This window comes from Scyliorhinus canicula, chromosome 28, assembly GCF_902713615.1.
Source record: "Scyliorhinus canicula chromosome 28, sScyCan1.1, whole genome shotgun sequence".
Lineage (NCBI taxonomy): Eukaryota > Metazoa > Chordata > Chondrichthyes > Carcharhiniformes > Scyliorhinidae > Scyliorhinus > Scyliorhinus canicula.
In genome coordinates, this window is record NC_052173.1 from 3188232 (window position 1) to 3202511 (window position 14280).

Consider the following 14280-nt stretch of genomic DNA (forward strand, 5'->3'; position numbering starts at 1 on the left):
AATGCGGTGTGGTCCTGTAATCAAACAGCCAGCGGGAGAGCTTTGTGTCCATTGACGCTGCCGGCTGCTTCTTGAGTCCCGCTTTAAGTGTCTGGACCGCTTTCTCTGCCAGGCCGTTGGTCGCTGGATGGTAAGGGGCCGTTTTGATGTGACGGACTCCATTTTCCTTCAGGAATTTTCCAAATTCCCCACTTGTGAATGCCGTTCCGTTGTCCGACACCAATACCTCCGGAAGTCCATGTGTTGCAAACGAGGCCCTGAGCTTTTCAATTGTCGATGCTGTGCTTGCCGTGTTTACCCGGTGGACGTTCAACCATTTGGAATGGCCGTCCACTATCACCAAAAACATTGAGCCCATGAAAGGGCCGGCGTGGTCAATATGCAGGCGGGTCCACGGTCTGCCTGGCCATTCCCACGGGTGCAATGGCGCCGCTGGTGGCACTCTTTGCCCTTGTTGGCACTCCTGGCACCGACGTACCAAGGCTGCTATGTCTGTGTCCAAACCTGGCCACCAAAAGTAGCTTCGAGCTAGCATCTTCATTTTAGACACCCCTGGGTGTCCGTGATGTAACTCAGTTAAGATTGCCTGACGGCCCTGGGCTGGGAAGATTACCCGGGCTCCCCATAATAGGATACCGTCTTCTACGTTTATTTGGTCCCTTCTGCTCCAGTATGGGTGCATCTGGGGCTCCACTGGTCTTTCCAGTTCCCCTGTTAGCAGTAAATGCTTCATCTTGGCTAAAACTGGGGGCGCAATTCTCCGCACTCACGATGGTGCGGGGGTCGTAAATTTTTACGGCCACGCTAGTTTGACGCCCTCCCGCTATTCTCCCCCCCCCCCACGCCCAACTCCCGACACGAATCGCTGCCGCCGTTTTTTTACGGCGAGCAGCGATTCTCAGCTGGCCGATGGGCCGAAGTCCAAGCCCTTTACGGCCGTTTTTACGAACGGCAAACACACCTGGTCTGGCCGTTCGTAAAAACGGCTGTAAAGTTCGGATCTTGGCAACCATGGCACTGATTGGCACGGCAGTACCACGGCCGTGCCAAGGGTGCCATGGGCCCGCGATCGGTGGGCACTGATCGCGGGCAGCGGGTCCGATTCCCGCGCACTCTTTGTTCTTCCGCCGCCCCGCTGTATCAATTCGCGGGGCGGCTGAGGGGCATCCCGGCGCGCGCATGCGCGGGTTTCGCGCAAATGCGCGATGACGTCATCCGCGCATGCGCGGGTTGGAGTCTTCCAATCCGCGCATGCGCGGCTGATGTCATGTGACGCGTCAGCCGTCGCAAACTCTGGCAAGCGGGCTTAACGAAATTCGTTAAGCCCGCGATGCCGGAGTTCACGGCCGCGGCATGCTAGCCCCGACCGGGGACCAGAATCGGTTCCCGGTCGGGGAGGGGGAGGCTGGCGTCAAACCCGCCCGTTTTTGACGCCAGCCTTACGATTTCTCCCTGTTTGGGAGAATCGCGCCCTGGGTCTTTTTGCGTCCACAACCGAATATGTTGTGCGTCTAGAGAGAGAGAAATACAGCACAGAACAGGCCCTTCGGCCCACGATGTTGTGCCGAACTTTTATCCGAGGTTAATCATAGAATTTTGGACACGAAGGGCAATTTATCATGGCCAATCCACCCAACCTGCACATCTTTGGACTGTGGGAGGAAACCGGAGTACCCGGAGGAAACCCACGCACACACGGGGAGGATGTGCAGACTCCACACAGACAGTGACCCAAGTCGAAATCGAACTTGGGACCCTGGAACTGTGAAGCAATTGTGCTCTCCACAATGCTACCGTGCTGCCCTTAAGAAGAAATTAACCTACACTCCATTATTCTACCCTAATCCAAGTACCTATCCAATAGCCGCTTGAAGGTCCCTAATGTTTCCGACTCAACTACTTCCACAGGCAGTGCATTCCATGCCCCCACTACTATCTGGGTAAAGAACCTACCTCTGACATCCCCTCTATATCTTCCACCATTTATCTTAAATTTATGTCCCCTTGTAATGGTTTGTTCCACCCGGGGAAAAAGTCTCTGACTGTCTACTCTATCTATTCCCCTAATCATCTTATAAACCTCTATCAAGTCGCCCCTCATCCTTCTCCGTTCTAATGAGAAAAGGCCTAGCACCCTCAACCTTTCCTCGTAAGACCTACTCTCCATTCCAGGCAACATCCTGGTAAATCTCCTTTGCACCTTTTCCAAAGCTTCCACATCCTTCCTAAAATGAGGCCACCAGAACTGCACACAGTACTCCAAATGTGGCCTGACCAAGGTTTTGTACAGCTGCATCATCACCTCACGACTCTTAAATTCAATCCCTCTGCTAATGAACGCTAGCACACCATAGGCCTTCTTCACAGCTCTATCCACTTGAGTGGCAACTTTCAAAGATCTATGAACATAGACCCCAAGATCTCTCTGCTCCTCCACATTGCCAAGAACCCTACCGTTAACCCTGTATTCCGCATTCATATTTGTCCTTCCAAAATGGACAACCTCACACTTGTCAGGGTTAAACTCCATCTGCCACTTCTCAGCCCAGCTCTGCATCCTATCTATGTCTCTTTGAAGCCGACAACAGCCCTCCTCACTATCCACAACTCCACCAATCTTCGTATCATCTGCAAATTAACTGGCCCACCCTTCAACTCCCTCATCCAAGTCTTTAATGAAAATCACAAACAGCAGAGGACCCAGAACTGATCCCTGTGGTATGCCACTGGTAACTGGGCTCCAGGCTGAATATTTGCCATCCACCACCACTCTCTGTCTTCTATCGGTTAGCCAGTTTGTTATCCAACTGGCCAAATTTCCCACTATCCCATGCCTCCTTACTTTCTGATGTGGAGATGCCGGCGTTGGACTGGGGTGAGCACAGTAAGAAGTCTTACAACACCAGGTTAAAGTCCAACAGGTTTGTTTCAGACACGAGCTTTCGGAACGCAGCTCCTTCCTCACCTGAGGAAGGAGCTGCGCTCCGAAAGCTCGTGTTTGAAACAAACCTGTTGGACTTTAACCTGGTGTTGTAAGATTTCTTACTGTTCTTACTTTCTGCATAAGCCTACCATGGGGAACCTTATCAAATGCCTTGCTAAAATCCATGTACACCACATCCACTGCTTTACCTTCATCCACATGCTTGGTCACCTCCTCAAAGAATTCAATAAGACTTGTAAGGCAAGACCTACCCCTCACAAATCCGTGCTGACTATCCCTAATCAAGCAGTGTCTTTCCAGATGCTCAGAAATACTATCCCTCAGTACCCTTTCCATTACTTTGCCTTCCACCGAAGTAAGACTAACTGGCCTGTAATTCCCAGGGTTATCCCGATTCCCTTTTTTTGAACAGGGGCACGACATTCGCCACTCTCCAATCCTCTGGTACCACCCCTGTTGACAGCGAGGACGAACAGATCATTGCCAACGGCTCTGCAATTTCATTTCTTGCCTCCCTTGGATATATCCCGTCAGGCCCGGGGGACTTGTCTATCCTCAAGTTTTTCAAAATGCCCAACACATCTTCCTTCCTAACAAGTATCTCCTCGAGCTTACCAGTCTGTTTCACACTGTCCTCTCCAACAATATGACCCCTCTCGTTTGTAAATACTGAAGGAAAATACTTGTTCAAAACCTCTCCTATCTCTTCAGACTCAATACACAACCTCCCGCTACTGTCCTTGATCGGACCTACCCTTGCTCTAGTCATTCTCATATTTCTCACATATGTGTAAAAGGCCTTGGGGTTTTCCATGATCCTACCCGCCAAAGATTTTTCATGCCCTCTCTTAGCTCTCCTAATCCCTTTCTTCAGTTCCCTCCTGGCTATCTTGTATCCCTCCAGCGCCCTGTCTGAACCTTGTTTCCTCAGCCTTACATAAGTCTCCTTCTTCCTCTTAACAAGACATTCAACCTCTCTTGCCAACCATGGTTCCCTCACTCGACCATCTCTTCCCTGCCTGACAGGAACATACATATCAAAAACACACAGTACCTGTTCCTTGAAAAAGTTCCACATTTCACTTGTGTCCTTCCCTGACAGCCTATGTTCCCAACTTAAGCACTTCAGTTCTTGTCTGACAGCATCGTATTTACCCTTCCCCCAATTGTAAACCTTGCCCTGTTGCACACACCTATCCCTCTCCATTACTAAAGTGAAAGTCACAGAATTGTGGTCACTACCTCCAAAATGCTCCCCCACTAACAAATCTATCACCTGCCCTGGTTCATTACCAAGTACCAAATCCAATATGGCCTCCCCTCTGGTCGGATAATCTACATACTGTGTTAGAAAAGCTTTCTGGACACACTGCACAAACACTACCCCATCCAAACTATTTGATCTAAAGAGTTTCCACTCAATGTTTGGGAAGTTGAAGTCACCCATGACTACTACCCTGTGACTTCTGCACCTTTCCAAAATCTGTTTCCCAATCTGTTCCTCCACATCTCTGCTGCTATTGGGGGGCCTATAGAACACTCCCAACAAGGCGACTGCTCCTTTCCTATTTCTGACTTGAACCCATATTACCTCAGTAGGCAGATCCCTCTCTAACTGCCTTTCTGCAGCTGTTATACTATCTCTAATTAACAATGCCACCCCCCCACCTCTTTTACCATCCTCCCTAATCTTGTTGAAACATCTATAGCCAGGGACCTCCAACAACCATTTCTGCCCGTCTTCTATCCAAGTTTCCGTGATGGCCACCACATCGTAGTCCCAAGTACCGATCAATGCCTTAAGTTCACCCACCTTATTCCTGATGCTTCTTGCATTAAAGTATACACACTTCAACCCATCTCCTTGCCTGCAAGTACGCTCCTTTGTCAGTGTTACCTTCCCCACTGCATCACTACGTGCTTTGGCGTCCTGAATATCGGCTTCCTTAGTTGCTGGAATACAAATCCGGTTCCCATTCCCCTGCCAAATTAGTTTAAACCCTCCTGAAGAGTACTAGAAAACCTCCCCCCCAGGATATTGGTGCCCCTCCGGTTCAGATGCAACCCGTCCTGCTTGTACAGGTCCCACCTTCCCCAGAATGCGCTCCAATTATCCAAATACCTGAAGCCCTCCCTCCTACACCATTCCTGCAGCCACGTGTTCAACTGCACTCTCTCCCTATTCCTAGCCTCGCTATCACGTGGCACCGGCAACAAACGAGAGATGACAACTCTGTCTGTCCTGGCCTTTAACTTCCAGCCTAACTCCCTAAACTTGTTTATTACCTCCACACCCCTTGTCCTACCTACGTCGTTGGTACCAATGTGCACCACGACTTCTGGCTGCTCACCCTCCCCCTTCAGGATCCTGAAGACACGATCCGAGACATCCCTGGCCCTGGCACCCGGGAGGCAACATACCTTTCGGGGGTCTCGCTCGCGACCACAGAATCTCCTATCTATTCCCCTAACCATTGAATCTCCTATTACTATTGCTTTTCTATGCTCCCCCCTTCCCTTCTGAGCCCCAGAGCCAGACTCAGTGCCAGAGACCTGGCCGCTAGGGCCTTCCCCCTGTAGGTCATCCCCCCCAATAGCATCCAAAACAGTATACTTGTTTTGAAGGAGAACGGCCACGAGGGATCCCTGCACTGTCTGCCTGTTAGTTTTATTTCCCCTGACTGTAACCCAGCTACTCTTGTCCAGTACCTTGGGTGTGGCTACCTCCCTGTAACTCTTCTCGATAACCCCCTCTGCCTCCTGGATGATCCAAAGTTCATCCAGCTCCAGCTCCAGTTCCCTAACACGGTCTCTGAGGAGCTGGAGTTGGGTGCACTTCCCGCAGGTATAGTCAGCAGGGACACCAGTGGTATCCCTCACCACCCACATCCTACAGGAGGAGCATGCAACTGCCCTAGCCTCCATCCCCTCTTACTTTACAGAATTAGCTGCCCCGTAGACCAACTGGACCTCCGCCCTCCGACTCTGCTTCCAGTCAGCTGTACTCTAAACTCCTGGCTCCCTTCACGCTCTTTGATAAATATAGGAAATGAAATGTAAGGATCACCTTACTCCCTCCTCACCTAACTCCCTCAGTCACCGAACTCTCACTGTAGCACTCAAATGCACCAAGTTCAGCCCTCCCTCAGTCACCAAACTCTCACTGTAGCACTCAAATGCAACAAGCTCAGCACTCCAGTGCAAACAAAGTCTGCACTGTAACTAGCTCCTATTTATACTGCGACTCTAGCCTCTGAAAACTGTCCTAATCCAATTAACTAATTAACAAGCTCCAGCTGCAAGTACCTACAAATAGAACCTTGTTTAAAGCTGATTCAAAATTCACCTTCTTATAGACCAAACAGCAACTTTTAAGTTAATTAACTAAATAAAAGAAATACTAGACTTTAAATAAAAATGAACCCTTATGCTCCCTCAGTCACCAAACTCTCACTGTAGCACTCAAATGCAACAAGCTCAGCACTCCAGTGCAAAACTGGTAGGGTGTCCAAAAGATTTAGAGTCATTACTGTCTCCTCTACTTTTGGTATTTGCGGCGGAGTGTCCGGGAGGGGAGGTCTGCGCAAAGCATCTGCATTTGCTACTCGCGTTCCCGGTCTGTGCTCCAGAACGTATCTATACACCGCCAGTAGCAACGCCCAGCGTTGGATTCTCGCTGATGCAATTGGGGGTATTGACTTGTCTTCTTTTAATAACCCTAATAATGGCTTATGGTCCGTCACTATGGTGAATTTCCGCCCGTACAGATACTGGTGAAATTTTTTTATTGCGAATATCACCGCCAGTCCTTCCTTCTCGATTTGGGCGTACTTCCTCTCAGTCATCGCCAACGTCCTCGAAGCATAGGCTGTTGGCCGTTCTTCCCCATTCCTTCCTCTATGGGCTAAGATGGCTCCTACCCCATAGGGGGATGCATCACAAGTGACCACCAACTCCTTCCTTGGGTCATAATGCTCTAGGACATTTTCGGATGACAGCTGTTCCTTAATGTCCCTAAATGCTCGGTTTTGGCGGGCGGACCATTTCCATTCTTGCCCCTTTTTTAGTAGCTGGTGGAGGGGTTCTAGGATGGACGCCCTATTTTCAATAAATTTTCCATAATAGGTTACCAACCCTAGAAATGATCGTAACTCCTGGACCGTGGTAGGAGCTGGGGCTTCTTTTATTGCCCTTACTCTGTCTTCTAATGGGTGTAAGCCTGACTCGTCTACTTTATATCCCAGGTACGTCACTTGTGGGGCCAGAAAAACACATTTTTCCCTTTTTAGCCGTACGCCTGCCTTTGCGAAATGCCTGAGCACTTCCTCCAGGTTCCTTAAGTGTTCCCTGTTTGTCCTACCCGTGATTAAGACATCGTCCAAATAAATCGCCACCTGCGGTAGTCCCTGCAGAATATTTTCCATCGTACGTTGGAATATAGCGCAGGCTGATGACACTCTGAAAGGTAGCCTAGTATAACGAAAAAGGCCCTTCAGGGTGTTGATCGTAGCAAACTTCTGGGAGCCCTTGTCCAGGTAGGTGTGGCTCATGTCCAGTTTCGTAAACAAAAGCCCACCTGCCAATTTGGCATATAGGTCGTCTATTTTCGGGATTGGGTATTTGTCCAGCAGTGCGTATTTGTTTACTGTCTGTTTGAAATCTCCACAGAGACGTATCGAGCCGTCTGGCTTCAAAATTGGTACCACCGGCGCTGCCCATTCCGAGAACTGTACTGGTCTGATAATGCCGTCGTGCCGTAACCTTTCTATTTCGTCATCTACTTTCTTCCTTAATGCAAAAGGTACCGACCTGTCCTTACAAAATTTCGGAAGGGCTTCTGGGTCCACGTGCAAAGTTGCTTTGGCGCCTATGATTTCCCCCAAACCTTCCTGGAAGACCTCCGGGTATTTTTGGAGTACTCCACTCAACTGCCCGCTTCCACTCTGGAAAATTTTCATCCAATCTAATTTTAGGTCTTTCAGCCAGTTCCGTCCGATTAAGCTCGGTCCGGAGCCCTCTACTATCGTCAACGGTAATCTGAGCAATTGTTTCTCATATTCCACGGGTACATGAGTCGTGCCTAGAACTTCCAGGGGTTCCCCCGTGTAGGTTTTAAGTTTCGTCAATGTTTTTGTTAGGGTTAGTGGCTGGAGTCCATCTTTGATTTTTCTAAATGCTGCCACTCCCATTACTGATACGGCCGCACCCGTGTCTATTTTCATTATTGTCGGCCGCCCGTTCACCTGTGGGGTAATCCTAATGGGTTCTGCTTTCTTCGTTGCAATATTATATAATTGTTCCCCTTCGGAGGAGGATGGGGCGTCTAGGTTGTGTACTTCCCTGCGTCCCCACCTGCTATTCCTCTTTTGCCACCTCCTTCTAGGGTTTCTGTCGCTGTTACCCCACTCTGTCTGGTGCCAGAAACAGTCCTTCTCTGTTGGGGGAGCCTCAGCCGGTACTTCCCTCTGTCTCCAGTTAGTCCTGGCAGACTTGGGGGCAGTTTTGGGGTTTTCCTTTTTCCCTCTATTCCTCAGGTTTTTCCTGAGGGCGGCTATCTGGTAGCAGGACCCGTTGTGGTAGTCCCTCTCACAGGTATCTACCTCCATTGGCGTGCCCTGTAGTTCCTGCGCCCCACTTGCTGCCTTTTATAGGGACAGTGCGAGCTGTAACGCCTGCCTGCAGTCTAGCTCTGTTTCCGCCAACACGCGTTTCTGTATTGTGAGGTTGTTTATACCACACGCTAACCGGTCCCGAAGCATTTCATTTAGCGTCGGGCCGAACTCACATTTTTCCGCCAGCCTTCTCAGGCGGGTCAAGAAATTCGTGACTGACTCCCTGTCTTCCCGCTTCGCTGTGTAGAATCTGTACCTACACAAAATGAGGGGTGGTTTTGGGTCGTAGTGCTCTTTCACCAGTTCCGTTACTTCTTGGAAAGTTTTCGTGTCCAGCGCATCGGGATAAGTCAGACTACGTATAATGGCGAAAGCTGAGGGTCCGCACGCCGACAGCAGGATAAGCCGTCTCCTTTCGTCCGTCAGTATATCATTTGCCCGGAAGAAGTAACACATTCTCTCCACATACTGGGACCAGTCCTCAATAGCCGGGTTGAATGCCTCTAACCTTCCAAAAAACGGCATTTTAAAAATGACAAGGCTTACCCTCTGAGTGCGGCAGCTGGTATCCGCAAAATTCTTAGTTTACCTCGTCGCCACTGTAGTAATCCACAGGAGGCAGGAGTTCCGTCACCACACCAATATTTATTTACAATAACGATATTACAGGAGCAGCTACAAACAGTGCTGCTAGCAGTCCAGTCAACTTAAGACTGGCTCACAAAGCCTACACAGGTGATTATATGGCCCCCCTCAATGAGCTATCATTGAGGGAGCTCATACTCCAATTGGCCAACCAATAAAGCCAATTGGAGTTCATTACACATTCGCTTTGTTTATGGACATACAATGTGATGACCTGAGTTATGTGATAACATATATCACTTCCACATGACTCTTGCCAGTTGCCAATCTTCATTGGGATGATCATCAGACAATCTGGGTTCGCGGATCGTCACCGAGTAATTTTCAAGGATGAACATCAGACAGGGTGATTGAAATGTTCTGCTGCACTCGCTTGCCCACAAATCTTTGTTTTGTCCATTCATTTTAACGAGCAGAACATTGTGGACAGGCAAGCTCTGAAACAGAAAGGTCTAGCTGGCCAAATACGTTATTGCTTGTTATCTTTTTATAAAGGTGTGTGTGCAAACCTGTCACATGTTTACACTTACAAGCGCGATTCGTACCGGTCGCGGCAATTCTCCGGCCCGGCCCCTGAGAGAATCCCTCCCCCTGGGCCCGGATGGGTTCCCGAGGAATCTGGGACCCCTGTTGGTAAGGGCATCACTGAGGCGAGGGAGAAGGGGGAACATCCCCTACGTTATCGCAGGCTTCAATATCCTTAATTTTGAAGAAGGGCAGGGGCCCGGAGCAGTGCGGGTCCTACCGCCCGATATCGCTGCTGAATGTGGATGCCAAGCTGTCAGCAAAGATCTTGGCCTCGCGGATTGAGGACTCTGTGCCGGGGTTGATAGGGGAAGACCAGACTGGGTTTGTAAGGGGGAGGTATCTGTCGGCTATCGTTAGGTGCTTATTGAATTTGATTTGATGTTCCCGGTGGGACAGGAGGTGGAGGCCGCTATGGACATGGAGAAGGCCTTTGATCAGGTTAGGTCTTATGAGGAAAGGTTGAGGGAGCTCGGGCTTTTCTCTTTGGAGCGGAGGAGGATGAGAGGCGACTTAATAGAGGTTTATAAGATGATGAGGGGGATAGATAGAGTGGACGTTCAGAGACTATTTCCTCGGGTGGGTGTAGCTGTTACAAGGGGGCATAACTATAAGGTTCAGGGTGGGAGATATAGGAGGGATGTCCAAGGTAGGTTCATTACTCAGAGAGTGGTTAGGGTGTAGAATGGACTGCCTGCTGTGATAGTGGAGTTGGACACTTTAGGAACTTTCAAGCGGTTATTGGATAGGCGCATGGAGCACACCAGAATGACAGGGAGTGGGATAGCTTGATCTTGGTTTCGGACAATGCTCAGCACAACATTGAGGGCCGAAGGGCCTGTTCTGTGCTGTACTGTTCTATGTTCTATAAGTCAACTGGTTCTATGAGTACACTTGGCTATGTTTTTCCACATGAGTGTCAGCAGATAATTTGCCTCTGGAAATGATCACAGCTAATGGGCAGCACAGTGGTTAGCACTGTGGCTTCACAGCTCCAGGGTCCCAGGTTCGATTCCCGGTTTGGGTCACTGTCTGTGCGGAGTCTGCACGTTCTCCCCGTGTGTGCGTGGGTTTCCTCCGGGTGCTCCGGTTTCCTCCCACAGTCCAAAGATGTGCGGGTTAGGTGGATTAGCCATGATCAATTGCCCGTAGTGTCCAAGAGGGGTCATTGGGTTACACGGATATGGTGGAAATGAGGGCTTAAGTGGGTCGGCGCAGACTCGATGGGCCGAATGGCCTCCTCCTGCACTGTATGTTCTATGTAAACTAAATCCAATCCTGACCCACTGTCTAAACACATACTCTCCACCACAGCCCACTGGAGAGTGATCAGGAGGAGGAACTCTGGCTGATACATCCTTCCATAGCTCAGGGCTACTCCAGCTCACTACAGACATCAGTAAACCCTGGGACAATTTTGTTGAAATGGCTCAGTATCTCACCAGGCTTTTCATTTTCTTACAAAGTCACTGGGAAACAATTGTGTGCGATGCAGAAACTGTAGTGGCAGGTGTCTCAGCTGATCTTGGCCAAAATCAGCAGGATTTTGCCCTGATGTTCAACGCATGGTGCACATCAGCAGTTATGATTTCATCTCAGGATACAAGTATCTTCTCAACTTCTAAATGTGCTTATTACCCAATGTCAAATTTGGCTCAGTCGGCCACACTCTCACCTCTGTGTCAGAAAGTGGTGGATTCAAGCCTCCATTGAATGCATTTATGGGCAGCACGGTAGCATGGTGGTTAGCATAAATGCTTCACAGCTCCAGGGTCCCAGGTTCGATTCCCGGCTGGGTCACTGTCTGTGCGGAGTCTGCACGTCCTCCCTGTGTGTGCGTGGGTTTCCTCCGGGTGCTCCGGTTTCCTCCCACAGTACAAAGATGTGCGGGTTAGGTGGATTGGCCATGATAAATTGTCCATAGTGTCCTGTAAGGTTGGGGGGGGGGGTTGTTGGGTTTCGGGTATAGGGTGGATATGTGGGTTTGAGTAGGGTGATCATTGCTCGGCACAACATTGAGGGCTGAAGGGCCTGTTCTGTGCTGTACTGTTCTATGTTCTATCTGTGCAGTATTGAAGGAACACTGCACTGTCAAGATACTATCTGTCAGTGCCCTGTCTGCCATTTCAGATGAGCATAAAAGATCGTATGGCACTGTATGAAGAATAGGAGAGTTCCCCTGGTGTCCTGGTCAAATATTGATCCCTCAGTCAACACATACATGCTGTTAGTAGGTCTTTACAGTACAATTTAGCTGCTGTGTTTACTACATTACAATAGTGACTACACTTCAAATATACTCATTGGTCGTGAAGCACTTTGGAATGCCCTAAGTATATGAAAAGCACTTTATAAATGCAAGTTTTTTTTCATTTACTAATTTATCAGGTATATTTAAAAAATACCTGTAAGAGTACTCTTGTTACCCTACACCAATGCGTGTGTGCGCTGGCAAACTGCAACAGGACCCACCATATTAGGGAGATGGAAGTATACAGAGGTAAAATTCTATTTTGCTATTTATTTCCACCAGCTTCCAACTATTCTCCTACTTGTCTTCCTTATTCTCTTGCTGAGGGGTTCTGTTTTGTGGCTGTTGGGTATTCACAAGTACCTTGGACAAATGATCATTCTTCACCTGTGAGCGCAGATAGTGACGTTCAATGAGTTACACGATAGTGACTGACCCCATCCTGTCCTCACTCGATGTGCACTTTTTTACACGGGTCACTAGATAGTGATCAAGCACAGGACCCTATGCCTGATTCCCTTGTCCGACTGCTCCATGACACACGACATGGACCCTTCAGAATTGTACCACTTTATTTCAAAAGTATTAACATTATTAGAAGGGCAAAAATATCTTGTAACTTTACAAGCGATTATTACTATTTTATTTAATTTCTTTGGACTTGAGTGCCCCAAGAGTTCTGGGAGTGCGATTCGGGTTAATTGTGCAGGATAATAGCTAAAATGTTTGTTAACTCATCCTAAATATGCTCTTTGTGCCAGGAACACCTAGAAAACTTATAAATGATCATTAACCTTCTCTGCAAAGGTTCATTGCACAAATAATGTAGTCGCTTTAGTAGCTGATGTGCTATCAATTTTTACTTGACAGCTGTATTGTGAGGTTTTTGAAGGGTTCTCTTTGTAAATGTTTATAAAGGTAGACCCCCACACCAGGACAAACATGCAATAAATTACAATAATTTACAATAATCAGGGGCTGGTTTAGCACATTGGACTAAACAGCTGGCTTGCAATGCCGAACAAGGCCAGCAGCGCGGGTTCAATTCCCGTGCGGGCCTCCCCGAACAGGCGCCGGAATGTGGCGACTAGGAGCTTTTCACAGTAACTTCATTGAAGCCTACTCGTGACAAAAAGCGATTATTATAGGGGCTGGTTTAGCACACTGGGCCAAATAGCTGGCTTTTAAAGCAGAGCAAGGCAGGCCAGCAGCACAGTTCAATTCCCGTACCAGCTTCCCCGAACAGGCGCTGGAATGTGGCGACTAGGGGCTTTTCACAGTAATTTAATTTGAAGCCTACTTGTGACAATAAGCGATTTTCATTTTTTTCATTTTTCAATAGAATATCACCTGCAATGAATGATGGCTGAGAAGTTGTTATAAAAGCAAAATACTGCAGATGCTGGAAATCTAAAATAAAAACAGAAAATTCTGGATAAACCCAGTAGGTCTGGCAGCATCTGTGGAGGCAGAAACAGAAGTAACGTTTTGAGTCTGTACGATTCCTCTTCAGAGCTGAAGAGGGATGGAAATGTGATGGATTATATGGTTGGAAAGGGGGGTAGAGAAGTTGAAGCAGAATAGGAGATCAGGGATAGGTGGAAGCTAAGGAGAGATTGACAAAGATGCCATGGATACAAGACAAGGGAGATGTTCATGGTAGCAGTAAAGACTAAAGAAGGTGCTGACAGAAACATAGAACATACAGTGCAGAAGGAGGCCATTCGGCCCATCGAGTCTGCACTGACCCACTTAAGCCCTCACTTGCACCCATAACCCAATAACCCCTCCTAACCTTTTTGGTCACTAAGGGCAATTTATCATGGCCAATCCACCTAACCTGCACATCTTTGGACTGTGGGAGGAAACCGGAGCACCCGGAGGAAACCCACGCACACACGGGGAGAACGTGCAGACTCCGCACAGACAGTGACCCAAGCCGGAATTGAACCTGGGACCCTGGAGCTGTGAAGCAACAGTGCTAACCACTTGTGCTACCGTGCTGCCCAAATAGTAGCATGATGGTAAATTAGCAGAATGTGTTAATAGGAGAACAAAGATCAGTGTGCAGTGAAAGCAAGACTAAATTGTCACTGGACTAATAATCCAGAGACCCAATGTACCGGGGACCCATGTTCAAATCCCAACGGCAGATGGTGAAATTTGAATTCAATAAAAAACAATTGCCAATTGTTGTAAAAACCTATCTGGTTCACTAATGTCCACTGTGGGAGGAAATTTTACCTGAAATCAACTCCTGATTCATAGCAATGTGGTTAGCTCTAGTAAGCTAGTAAGCACTC

The 14280-nt window shown here is 48.5% G+C and overlaps 1 protein-coding gene across 2 annotated transcripts in view; it reads right to left on the reverse strand.

Annotated features, from left to right (window-relative positions):
* The window catches only part of pan2 (poly(A) specific ribonuclease subunit PAN2), a 186947-nt gene that overhangs the window by 10304 nt on the left and 162363 nt on the right, over positions 1-14280 (reverse strand). The gene's annotated exons all lie outside the window — the stretch shown is intronic.